At 33.7% G+C, this 12,285-nt stretch overlaps 1 protein-coding gene across 6 annotated transcripts in view; it reads right to left on the reverse strand.

Moving 5' to 3' along the window:
* CASK (peripheral plasma membrane protein CASK) overlaps positions 1 to 12,285 on the reverse strand; it is a 127,561-nt gene that overhangs the window by 80,945 nt on the left and 34,331 nt on the right. The window lies entirely within an intron of this gene.

The raw sequence follows: 12,285 nt of genomic DNA on the forward strand, positions 1-12,285 counted from the left end.
TAAGATTAACGAGGGGAAAAAGTTTACAAACGTTTTGATCCATAACGGAATTAAATGCGAAACAGTAATGAAAAGAATTTAACCAGCTTTGATATTTACTCAAATAAAAGACAGAACTTTTTTCTCATAAAAGTAATAAAAAACCTTGAAATGTTCTGAGCGTGAGAGCCAACAACTGCTTCATTCTATAGAGAAATTAGGGTTAAAATAAACTATAATTATCATAATATATTACACAAGTGAATGGTAAAATATTTAGAATTTTTTGAACAATAAAAAATAGTGGAAAATGCTATTTGAATATTATATAAATTCTGTATGTCTGAAATAATATTCAGCCATCTGAAGAGGATTATAAAACCAATAATCATGAGGGAGTGAAAATCCCATCAGCAAAGTCTACTAGTAGTAAAAAGCACAGTACTAGTGCATCAAATTTTTTTCTATATCGAGTTTAAGGAAATTACGACGTATGAAAAAGTAAACGCTCTCGTGATTCATAGATTTCGCGGCTACAAAAAAACAAATAAGTGGATTTTTTCAATTGAAATGAAGGCTAATTTTTTCACTCCAGATATTGCACTGCATTTGATCGGCCTTAATACACTCCCAATTTGTATTTCTTTAAAACAATTAAGGGAGTTAGAATTCTACACCACTATCATTCCTGAAACTTAATACTCTTCATGCAGTTCTATTGAATTAAAATCGAGTTTACTCTGAGAACATTATATTAAGCTAATCTCTTCGATACTGCCTCTACCTCTAATAAATTTGCAATAGATTCCTCAAATGCACATGTCGCGTTTGAACAGTTTTAATAAATAGCAACCTTCACTTTTTTGGTCATAATTTAGGAGATTAGAACATTAGATTGATGCATAATGCATGCATTTCTAATATTTATCACATTATTATTCAATTATTATTCACAGGTTTTACTCGTCTGTAGTAAACACGTGAATATTTTAAATAAAAAGTGCTTCTTGGAAATTGGTCTTCTGGTGCCAATTACTATTTTAATACATCTAAATCAAAACTCTGACGGTCATTGAAATTTAGGGTAGTTAATGAGTTAATTAGTTTTAACATTACTTTTAATGTTTTGTCACACATTTCAATTTGACACATTTTCGTTGAACACTGCAATTAAAACCAAAACGTTAAAATAATACATCATCAAAAAGTCAGGGGCTTGATTTCCAGATTTTAACAACTCAAGAATGTTTCGTCTCATAACTAGATAAGAAGTTCCAATTTCTACTTATAGGAGAAATGCCAACGAAACTTAATGCAAAAGAATAATGTGAAAAAATTGGAATTTAATTATTCTTCGCGCAGATGAAGGACAAGAATTCTATAATTTTTAAAAAACTTATTCTGAAATTTCAGTTTAAAAATAAAAGTAAGTATTGAGAAAAACGATAAAGAAAATAAACACAAGACAAGAATAGAACTTGCTTAATATTTCAGGTTAACACGAGAAATGAGTTATTTTTAATGACACATGAACTGAACCCACAATTTTTGATTATTAACAAAGGAAGAGACTTCAAGAAATATCGGAATTAGACTTTGTCTCGATCAGTAGAGATATTTCAACTGGTTGTTGGGTTATTAGATTTCTACAGTTTTGCAAATTTTAATTCGTTATCTCAGCAAGTAACGGAAAATTGCATATCATGGCAGTAGAAGAGGTACTATTTTAGGGATTTTGTCTTAATTTTGAAGTTAGGCACTGATTGTTGAACACAAACAAGTTAAAACTCACAGTTTAAATTAATAAAAGTGCATTTTTCACCTCACTTGCTTCTAGTGATGACCTTAAGGGTTAAACTCGGATAATGTATTCAATTTTACTCAAAAAGAATATTATTGACAAATAACAGCTCCTAACGTTTTTTTAACCTCTGGCTAAAAGAATATACAAATGTTGGTTTTTATCTTAATTTCTTTACTTAAATGAAAGAAAATTTTAGAAACTAATTTATTTTCAGACTGCTCGAAAGTCCTAACGTTTCTCCTAATTGTTTGTAGCTGCGGGCTCACTTTTCGATTAAAAATTAGGCAAGTTTTAACCGCGTTAAATTGTCTTTAAAAGCAGGATTAAGAAGTTGCGGTCACGCCCAATAAGTGTTCAATAATTCAAGTTAAGCCAGAATGGTTAAATTTATAAATTTCCAGCCATTTGGCAGCGATGGACTTTAAACAAATAATTCACCAACAAACTGCCATTCATATTTTTTCGGGGCGTTTAAGCCGCAGGTAAAGCAGAACGATTTTTTAATCTGTCAGAGCTGCCAATGCAAAAGTGTCACGCAGTTTTAATTAGACCCTACCTAATTACGCCTTTGTTCGGTTAATGAATTGTTGCGAATTATCGCATTTCAGCGCACGATAATGTAATTTTCTAGGGATGATACACAAAATGCAGTTATAAAAATATTTGGATTTAACTAAAAAAAAAGGGCAAAAAGCAGATAAAATATATGAATATAAATACCCAATTCAAACACCTCTATTCCCGACATGTCAAATTTACATTTACATTCAACCGAGGCGTATTTAATTTCCTCCCATTTGTTTGCAGACTCAGATAACCGAATTAATGCGATATGTGTAAAAAGCTTTGGGGCTGACCTGTTGTGTCGGCTTCAACTCTGCATTTGGTGGAAAGCTTTCAAAGCCCTGCTACAGTTTTAATATTTTGATTGCTGATCGAAATATGATGTGTGTACGTTTTGCGCCAGCCAATTATGCGAATGCGGTCTTTTAGAGGAAAACGCTGCAAATAATATCAGATTTGGGGCATATATTTCATCACTGTTCTCGAATGGTAAATTTACTCGTTTTCTAGGCTTTTCTCCCTCCGCTTAACATGACTAAGAAAATTGAAGTAACGTAACGAGCGATTGCTGAAATTTCTACAAATTTATTGAAAAAAAACTATGAAGATTTAAATGATGAATAAACAGCAACAACTGACTCAAAATAAAAAGAAAAGCGACCATAATAAAACTCGTAAGCCTTTTTTAATATCCATATTTTGTGTAAAATAGTGGTACCTCTGCCTATTCCATGTCTTGGATTTGAAAAGTGTCGGTTCGAAACTAGATACTGTTGTTATTTTTGACCAAACTATAATATCAGTTAAATCCCCCTGTTAATCTTTGAGGGTAAAGCGAACAATGCAATTACCAATTATTCCAATCCCCACACGTTCATGTTAAAATCCTATAATTGCCGAATACAAATTGCAAGCAATTTGCTCTTCCCATCTACATTGGTAAACAAAATATATTTGTCAAAGCTTGAATACTTCCTTTTTTCCATTACACACAATAGAATTCTGGAAAAGTGAGAAAAGCTCTAAAACATACAAATGAAATTGACGTCTTATGGTAATTTTTTACCATTCCATTAAGCCATCATTGGAAAACCGCATTTCTCTACTTCTACCTCTGCAGAGGCAAAATCTTTCTCAACACTTCCAAACTATCAGCGATTTAGCATTAATTTAAGCCGAGATAAATAGGATTATAACGATACTCAACAACCGTGCGTTTTCGGGGTTTGTAACAGATGTTTCGATGAAAAACTTGAATACGTGTCCTTAAAGTATTTATGAAACTGGCTAAAAAACTGCAATTTTTAACTTTCAATAAGTAAAGGCCGTGAATAATCCGAATTCTTATAAAATGAAGAGAAACCTGAGATATTTTAAGGGACCTTCGTTGAGAGATTGACAACAAAAGAATACAAAGGGAAATTTTGGGATCCGATATGACAGGGGTCTCCTAGCTTTAATGCAAGTAGGGTTACCTGTGGCTTGGAAATCCGGAGGGATATGCTAGAAGCTGTAAATGATAAACACTGTCATTAATTTCCTTTTTTATAGACACATGAAGGTGTTTTAAATGAAGAAAAAAAGTGTTCGTGTGAATATTCAAAATTAAGAATTGTGATGTAATAATAATACTTGACTAGGAAATACAAAACTTTTCACAAATCCATTCACACGTGTAACACATATGTAACTCTTCTACGAATATTTCCCTGTTGAATAAAACCTACTTCAAAAATGAAAATTCCATGAAAAGCTAATTAACGGTCACACATTTGCGTTGATTTCACCAACCTCGGCGAAAAGACCGACTTTCCTCATTAAAATTCGTGAATTTGCAAGTAAACTGTCAGTAAAGTTTGCTCAGAGAAATTAAGCCTTTAGAGCTACAGTTTACTTAAATAAATAGTTTTTGTTTATATCTGGAAGCAATTTGCTTCCAGATGAACGTGTAATGGCGAAATTTACTCAAGTAAACCCAAAATTTACTAAAAAAAGACAAATTTCGTAAATCTACAAACAAAAACTAAAAAATAATTTTCCACGCCAAAACAGGACATTAGCTAAACTTCATTAAAATTTTTGACCTATTTGCTCCCTCACCTATTCACCCCAATTCCCCCCTAGACACCGTCTACTACCTTGAACTACAATCCGACCACCGTTTCAAGGACGCATATTTACGCGGTCGATATAGTATCGACTCGATTCGATATCGATCCGGTTCCCGTCCTGTCTCTAGGCCATGCAACACTACACTGAAGGGATGCTGCAGACTTTCATTCTGCTGAAAATCGGCGCGAACTGATGAATCAGCAGGAGGGCGCAGGGCTGCCATGTTGCCAACTGGTGCAGGGTCGGATCATGTGTGCACGTGGGAAAGTGACCTAGTATTTGTGGATGTGATAAATGTGCGGAATTCGAGAAAGGTGAGTAAGAAAATTAGGTAATGTATTTCGAGGACGTTCTGGACAGTCGGGACAGGTGATGGTTTTATTCGGTACTTGGACTGGTATTATTGCACAATTTGTAGTGTCTCGAATAGTTCTGGAAGTGTTTGAATATAATAGAGGAGACGAATGGCTCTAGTGGGAGCAGGTCTGCAAGGAAATGGAAATAGGAGACTATTTGTCTTCGTTCCAGGTTTATAGGTCGATTGCGTTGGATATACCGATCTCCGGCTTGTTATATCAAACTATAAAGGACGGTTTGCCTAGATAAATATGTTTTATAGCGGATTTGTTCGAAAGTGTACTCATAATTTAACCCAATATGATATACATTGTTCCAACAGTATTCAATTCCTTAAAATGCCACCTCCTACGAGGTTTATCTCGAGCACTGCACAATCGTTTACATGAATTGAGATAAGCAGACCACGTTCTTGCCAAATTGAAAGAAATGGTGCTGTTTTATTCCCACTCTCCAAGATAAATTCAATTTAGAAAAACCTTGAGAAATATGGCATAAATGTTACAAAAGACCATATGTATTGTTTAAGAAATTTTGGAAAGCAATAACTGCTCTTGATCGAAGAACGAAAGAGGATGAAACCAGATATCCGAACAAAGACGAGGACTAACCTTGAAAAAATAACCACCCCATTGAAGAATTTACGGATAGCCACACAAACAAACACCTTTAAAATCCTGGAAGCCTGGATAATAATTATAATGAAGATCTGAAAAGAAAAAATTAATCATCATTCTTAGACGAATCAACACTCTTCACACTTTAATGAAGTTTATAAGGAAAAAAAAGTATGTATAAAAGTATACCAGTATGAAATGAGGGTCAGGATATAAATGTCTCGATATAGGGCATTTGTTGTAAACAAACCTTTTTTTTTGTTTGCTTGGTTGGTATACAAACTGACAAACATATTTAGTACAAATCAAGTCCTTGAACAAATAACATTATATTATTTCATTGTGCCAAAAATGTCGAATTTTGTACCACAAAATGATGATTTGCGAAAAGCATAAATTTTTTGCTTTCATTTGAAGAAAAGTGCTGCAGAGTCGCATCGAATGCTTGTCGAGGCATATGGTGATTATGCTTTATCAGAAGCAACATGCAAAAGATGGTTTCAACGATTCAGAAATAACAATTTTGATATGCAAAATGTAGAACGTGGCAGACCACCAAAAAAGTTTGAAGACGCCGAACTGCAATCAATATTGGATGAAGATGACACTTTAACTCAAAAGCAAATGGCAGAAATGTTAAATGTTGCACAACAAACAATTTTTGATCGTTTAAAAGCTATGGGAAAGATCCATAAATGTGGAAAATGGGTGCCGCATGAATTGAATGAAAGACAGATGGAGAACCGAAAAAACACCAGTGAAATTTTGCTTCAAAGGCACGAAAGAAAATCAGTTTTGCATCGAATTGTTACTGGAGATGAAAAATGGATTTATTTTCAAAATCTTAAACGGAAAAAATCATGGGTTGATCCGGGACAACCATCAACATCAACTGCAAAACCTGATCGATTCGGCAAGAAGGCAATGCTGTGTGTTTGGTGGGATCAGAAAGGTGTGGTGCACCACGAGCTTTTAAAACCTGGTGAAACCGTTAATACTGTTCGCTACCGACAACAATTGATTCATTTAAACAATGCGTTGATCGAAAAACGATCAGAATGGGCCAGAAGACACGGGAAGGTAATTTTGCTCCATGACAACGCACCTTCACATAAAGCAACACCGGTTCAGGATACCATCAAAACACTTGGCTGGGAGTTGCTACCTCATCCGACGTATTCACCAGACTTGGCTCCTTCGGACTACCATTTGTTTTCATCGATGGGACATGCATTGGCTGAGCAGCACTTCTATTCCTACGAAAAAGTAGAAAATTGGGTGTCTAATTGGTTTGATGCCAAAGAGGCACATTTCTATTGGTGTGGTATCCATAAATTGCCAGAAAGGTGGTCAAAATGTGTAGAAAACAATGGTCAATATTTTGAATAAATTTTATTTTTCTTTCCTTGTTAAAATTGATGTTTTATTTTCACAAAATAGCGCTCACTTCATACCGATAGACCTGGTATATATATCAAAAGTAAGAGCTTCCAAGGGTCTCTTTTTTGAGATATTTGCAATTCAAATTATAAGAAACGCTTTGTCTTCAATGTGAATCATCCAGCGTGTCGTTATTACTAATTATTTTTACAGTTTCTTAAGTAGTGATTTATTAGAAAGACTGGATCAAATTTGAAACCTGACAGCGTCATGTCGTAGAGTGAAAAAAATGCTATGATAAAGTGTTAATCATTTTCAGCTAATGAAGAAAAAACAGATTTTTAAAAAGAGCGATTTTCTCGGATAGTTTCAGAACTAGTCAAAATTTCCTAAATTTCAAAATCACGTTTTGTTGTGCTGAAAATTACACACCTTTCCCCAAATGTAACCTATCTCCTCCTACTACTACCTCTTCCAAAAACCGAGATGTCCGTGCTTAAACTTCAAAAACGGCCACCTTGTATACGAGAACGTCAAATTAATGAATTTAAAATCAACAAATCAAACATTAACTTTGTCGCAATATAGCAACATAGTTCGATCTTCAAATTTCACATTTTCATCTCATTTCAGTCCAATCTGACTTGCTCTTTACAAACTGTATATGAATACATATATCTCTGTCTACTTTACGTGCATGATTTATTAAACAAGTTCAGATTTTCTACGACTATTCTAGGACGAATCGCCTCCCATAAATAACTCCAATTTTTAAGTTCTTGACTTACGACGCAGGAATTTATGAGAAAAATTAGGCCCGAGTATATACTTTATTTAAATTTAAGAACTTTGGGGCCAGTGTGATTTAAAAATGCACATCTTTTAGTCAAAATTTCAAATTTCACCGCAAGGCGAAAAACTTTGCAGAAACGTGCCAAAGTCCATTACTACGATAAAGCCACGAAAGCAAATAAACGTTCAACAAAGAACTGAACTTATACTTAACACAATTGGCCCCAAAAACTTGAAAACGGGCATTGTCTAGAGTTATTTAGCTGCACTATTTTAACGGGCGGATAACTTCGATTAAGCCAAGAAATTAGCTAAATGAAGCGTATATTTAAAAAAAGTAAGCTAAACACTTGGAGAAGTTTTTTCGACAGTCAAAAACTTTCATGATTGATGAGGCTGATTAAGAAAAAAGTATTTTATTGTAAAATTTTGGAGTTTTAAATTTAGTTGATTTTAGCAAATGTCGAATATATATTTATTAATGGAGTTCTCATCGTAAATAAGTAAATTTTCGACTTGCACCTCCAGGGAGAAATTTTTTAACTTTTAAATGGATTTGCGCGGATCAGCGCCAGCCATTAAACGAGATTTACAATTCGGCATTAAGGAAAGCAATTTTTTCGAGTTGCATAGGCTCGTGAGCTTCCGACAATTTAAACACTCTGAAAGCCTACTTTTTCCTCACCCTGGAACGCGTTAAAACAAATTTTAAATTTATTCAAACTGTTATGTTGTCTCATTTGCGCAAGCTGTGCCATCGGAAGAGCAAAAGAAACCTTCAACTATCATTTCCTCAAATCACTTTCAAAGCACTCCACATAATTCGGAAAATTCCTGTAGTTTTTCACCCCCAATGAAATTTAAATAAAAGCTGCTACACCGCAGCAGAAATTTAAATGTGTAGGCAATTTATGCCCAAATGCCAGAACCACGTTTGCCCCCGAAAGAATGGTGGCATTACGCGAAATGGATATGATTCGGTGCTGCAGGGTAGATACAGCCTAATCTATTTAGTTTGCGGTTAAAGGGTCATTTAATAAACCTGTGACGTCCCGTAATTCTAGCACCTAGCAGAATTTCTGCTACGGGGCTTTAGAGTTAATGCTCACAGGATCATCGAATTATACAGTATTTGGAGACTAGCAGATCTGCTATTTGGTAAGTTTACTAGATGGTTAATTGCAGGACCGAAATCATTTGTCAATTTGCGAAGGGCAGCTTTGATCCTTTAAAGGAGTATGGACTTGCCTCATTTACTTCAGAGTGCTTTTTACTACACTAAAATTAACTAAATAGGTAATGGTTTAAATGAAGCTTTGGTAGTTTTAAGCTTAATGAAGTTCTCTAATGGAAAAACTGATTAGGAAATACTGATTCATAAGCAGCGTTATATTGGAGTGTAATTGGTTATCGAGGAATTAAGAAATTGCGGAGCTAAAGGCCAGTTTTTCAATATTCCACTAAAAACCGCGTGAGCAGTAAAAGCATTTGTGTTAATTCCCAAAGTATTTTGTCTAGCTGCCCTTATATCAACTGTTGAATAAGACTTAATTTTGATTTGAAAAATGTTTCATCTGCCAGTTATTATAGTTATAAACTGACAGTTGTTGTTCTCTAACTGCACATTTGAAAAACGGTCCTGACAACGTTCAAATATTCCTTGCGATTTCAGTGAAAATTATTAACAAAAATACTGATTAAATAAAAATAATATACCGAATTATCGAAAAATATTGGAGAGATAGGAATAATTTTTTAATATATACAGGGTATTTCAATTTCGACCCTCACCATTGGAATCTCGGAAACTATAGAAGATACAAAGAAGTTTAAATGGGGGCAAAGTTGCGTAATCTAGCGCTTGATCAAATACCACTTTCAAAATTTTAATTTTCTGAGTACTTCCGAAGATATCTGAGAAAAACTAAAAATTGGAGAATCCATTTTTATTTTTTTTTTAGTTTTATTTGACAAGGAAGATTAAATCCGTAAGCACATTTTCATTGCCACTTTTTCTCAGCTACACGATGACATATTCAGATTTGCCATCCAACGTTTCGTCTTTCGGCTACCATTATCAACTTTATTTTTTCTTATGGGAGCCATATTGGATTTTCGACAGAAAAATAGTGCGTTTCATTCTGATTTCATTGATATAAAACTTCTTATAATTAACTTTTTTAAAAGTCGAAATATTTAAGTAAAAAGAAATATTACATAGTTGGCCTTGACTCCATCGAAAGACTTTCTTTTGTTCGCACTATATGACAGAACTCCTCAAACGAGATTAGAGCGCGCGCAGATTTTCAATGAAAATGAGCTTCAGAAATGAAGAGAAACGAGATATGTTAAGATTTTATTACAAATTTGATAGGAACAGTACGAAAACAGCTCAAATGTATTTTGAGTTATATCCGGAAAGACAATAGCCGCATAAAACATTATTTAAAACTTTGGATCAACATTTAGCTGAGTTTCCCACCTTTGAAAATCTTCTTTCATTCTGCTTCCATACTTCATTTTAGGTTTTTAGTCAGTTTGGTGAGTTTGGTGCTTTCGAAAATTCATCCAAAGGTTATATATATATATATATATATATATATATATATATATATATATATATATATATATATATATATATATATATATATATATATATATATATATATATATATATATATATATATATATGTATATAAAATACAACAACCTGCCACTCTACTAAAAAGCAGTTTGTATTCCATACATACTAAAATGTGGCAGAACTGATATATACAAGCCAAAATGAGCATAAAGATGATTTACAGTGACACGCCCGCATAAAATTATCCCAAAAGGAAATCGGGATGAGAGAGAAATAGAAGAGAAGGATCATAAAATGTTGATCTAATATTGTGAACAATCTTATATAGTGTGGCCCAAATTGGGCTTCCATGTATAAAATTTAAAGTTGTTTTGAAAATCACATAGAACTGACCGTTAAATTTACTTTAACTTTTCCCATTTAACCATTTTTCTGGCTCTCATAGTTATGCAGATATCCATATAGAGGGCTCAAATTGAACCACGTTAAAGTTTCGGTGGTAGGTGCTATTGGAGGGCAAGACACCTCAAAAAGAAAAAGAGTTGTAGTTATATTCGTATTAGCGTGCATTATCTTTGAAATCTCAATATAGAGATTAAATATCAGAAACATTCAAGAACCTAGCAGAAACGGAAAAAAACTAGGTAGAGTATAAAATTACAAAAAGCAGTTTGTCAACACAGTGTGTCACATCTGACGTCACTTTATTTGCTGACCAATCTCTCAGCATCCTTGTGAGAAAATAGCTAATTAGACTAGTTCTCAATTTGAATATTTCGTAGAAAGAAGTATTTTTCACAACAGCGGTATAGTTTAAAAACACATTTGCATTAGTGATTTTGCCTGGAACAGAAGTTTAGTCTGACCTGAATCTGCCAGATTCTCGATTAGTTTTAATAAAACTCAGGTTTTCTGTTTCTTTTTTTCTGGATTTATCGAAACTGCACTAACTCCGTTCGATATGCGACTGAGAAAGTTTCGTATTTCACTTCTAATACCGATTACAGTTTCGCCTACTTGAATTAATCCCGAAAATAATATTCTGGATAAACGTGAAATATCGCGCTATTAAAGAAAACCCTGAAATACCTGGATATAAAATGGAATAATGCTTGGCGCTCTAAGTATTATTGGTGACTTTTGATGTAATATTTTGTAATAAAAACACCAGGTGACTCATACAATAGAGATAACCAATAAACCTAAAGTTTTATCATTAAATTATGGCTTCTTTGCAGGAAGTATTTTTCCACGGATAATGCTCGGACAAATCCATAGAAGAATCCGCAACCGTGGGTGTGTATAGGTGTATAAAAGGGAAAAGTAAGTACGTCTCCGATCCGTATTTTCCCTCAAAAACTCGTAAAAAGTGGATTTGCAAATCCCCCGTGGATTTTATAAACCCCATATCCATATCAAAGGGCAATGCGTCGTATTTCTCTCCAATTTGATATCGCCATGCGTATTTATGTTTAAAGGAGTATTCGTATGGGAAATATCGATGGTATAACGAAGAAGAAGAGAAGAGGCGAGATAATAGAGTGTTGAAGCAAAACTAACAGAAATTATAATTTTTTTAGTTGATCTCTCTATATCCCTACACTTTTCCTCATAACTCGCTTTAGAGAGTTAGTGAACTGTTACCTCTCCTAATAGAAACTGAAACCCTCTCAATTAAATCTGAATTAAATAAGGGTCAGAATTCAACTTATGGTTAGGGTAGGTGTAATGAACTTAATGGGTCATTTGTAGGTCTGTCTTGGTCACCTATTTATCAATTTGCAAATTCTTGTCGAAAAGCACTAACCAAAAATCTGGTAACTGGTGAAGATCTCTTTATGGGAAAATTCTACAATGTGGTTTTTTTCAAATTGAAATCTTTAGACCAATTTAATAAATTAGTATTGTGTCAACACTTGCAAGGGACAACTGAAGCTGAAATTAGAGATTCTAGAGAACTTTTTTAATTTTGAGAGAAATTATTATCGGTAAGCTTACCTGTCTTTTGTTCAATAAAACTCTTATGCACTAATCAAGCCATATTTTTCTTATTGAATATGACTTGGCTAAAAACTAAACAGCAATTACTACTTTCG

Source organism: Euwallacea similis, chromosome 11, assembly GCF_039881205.1.
Source record: "Euwallacea similis isolate ESF13 chromosome 11, ESF131.1, whole genome shotgun sequence".
Taxonomy (NCBI): domain Eukaryota; kingdom Metazoa; phylum Arthropoda; class Insecta; order Coleoptera; family Curculionidae; genus Euwallacea; species Euwallacea similis.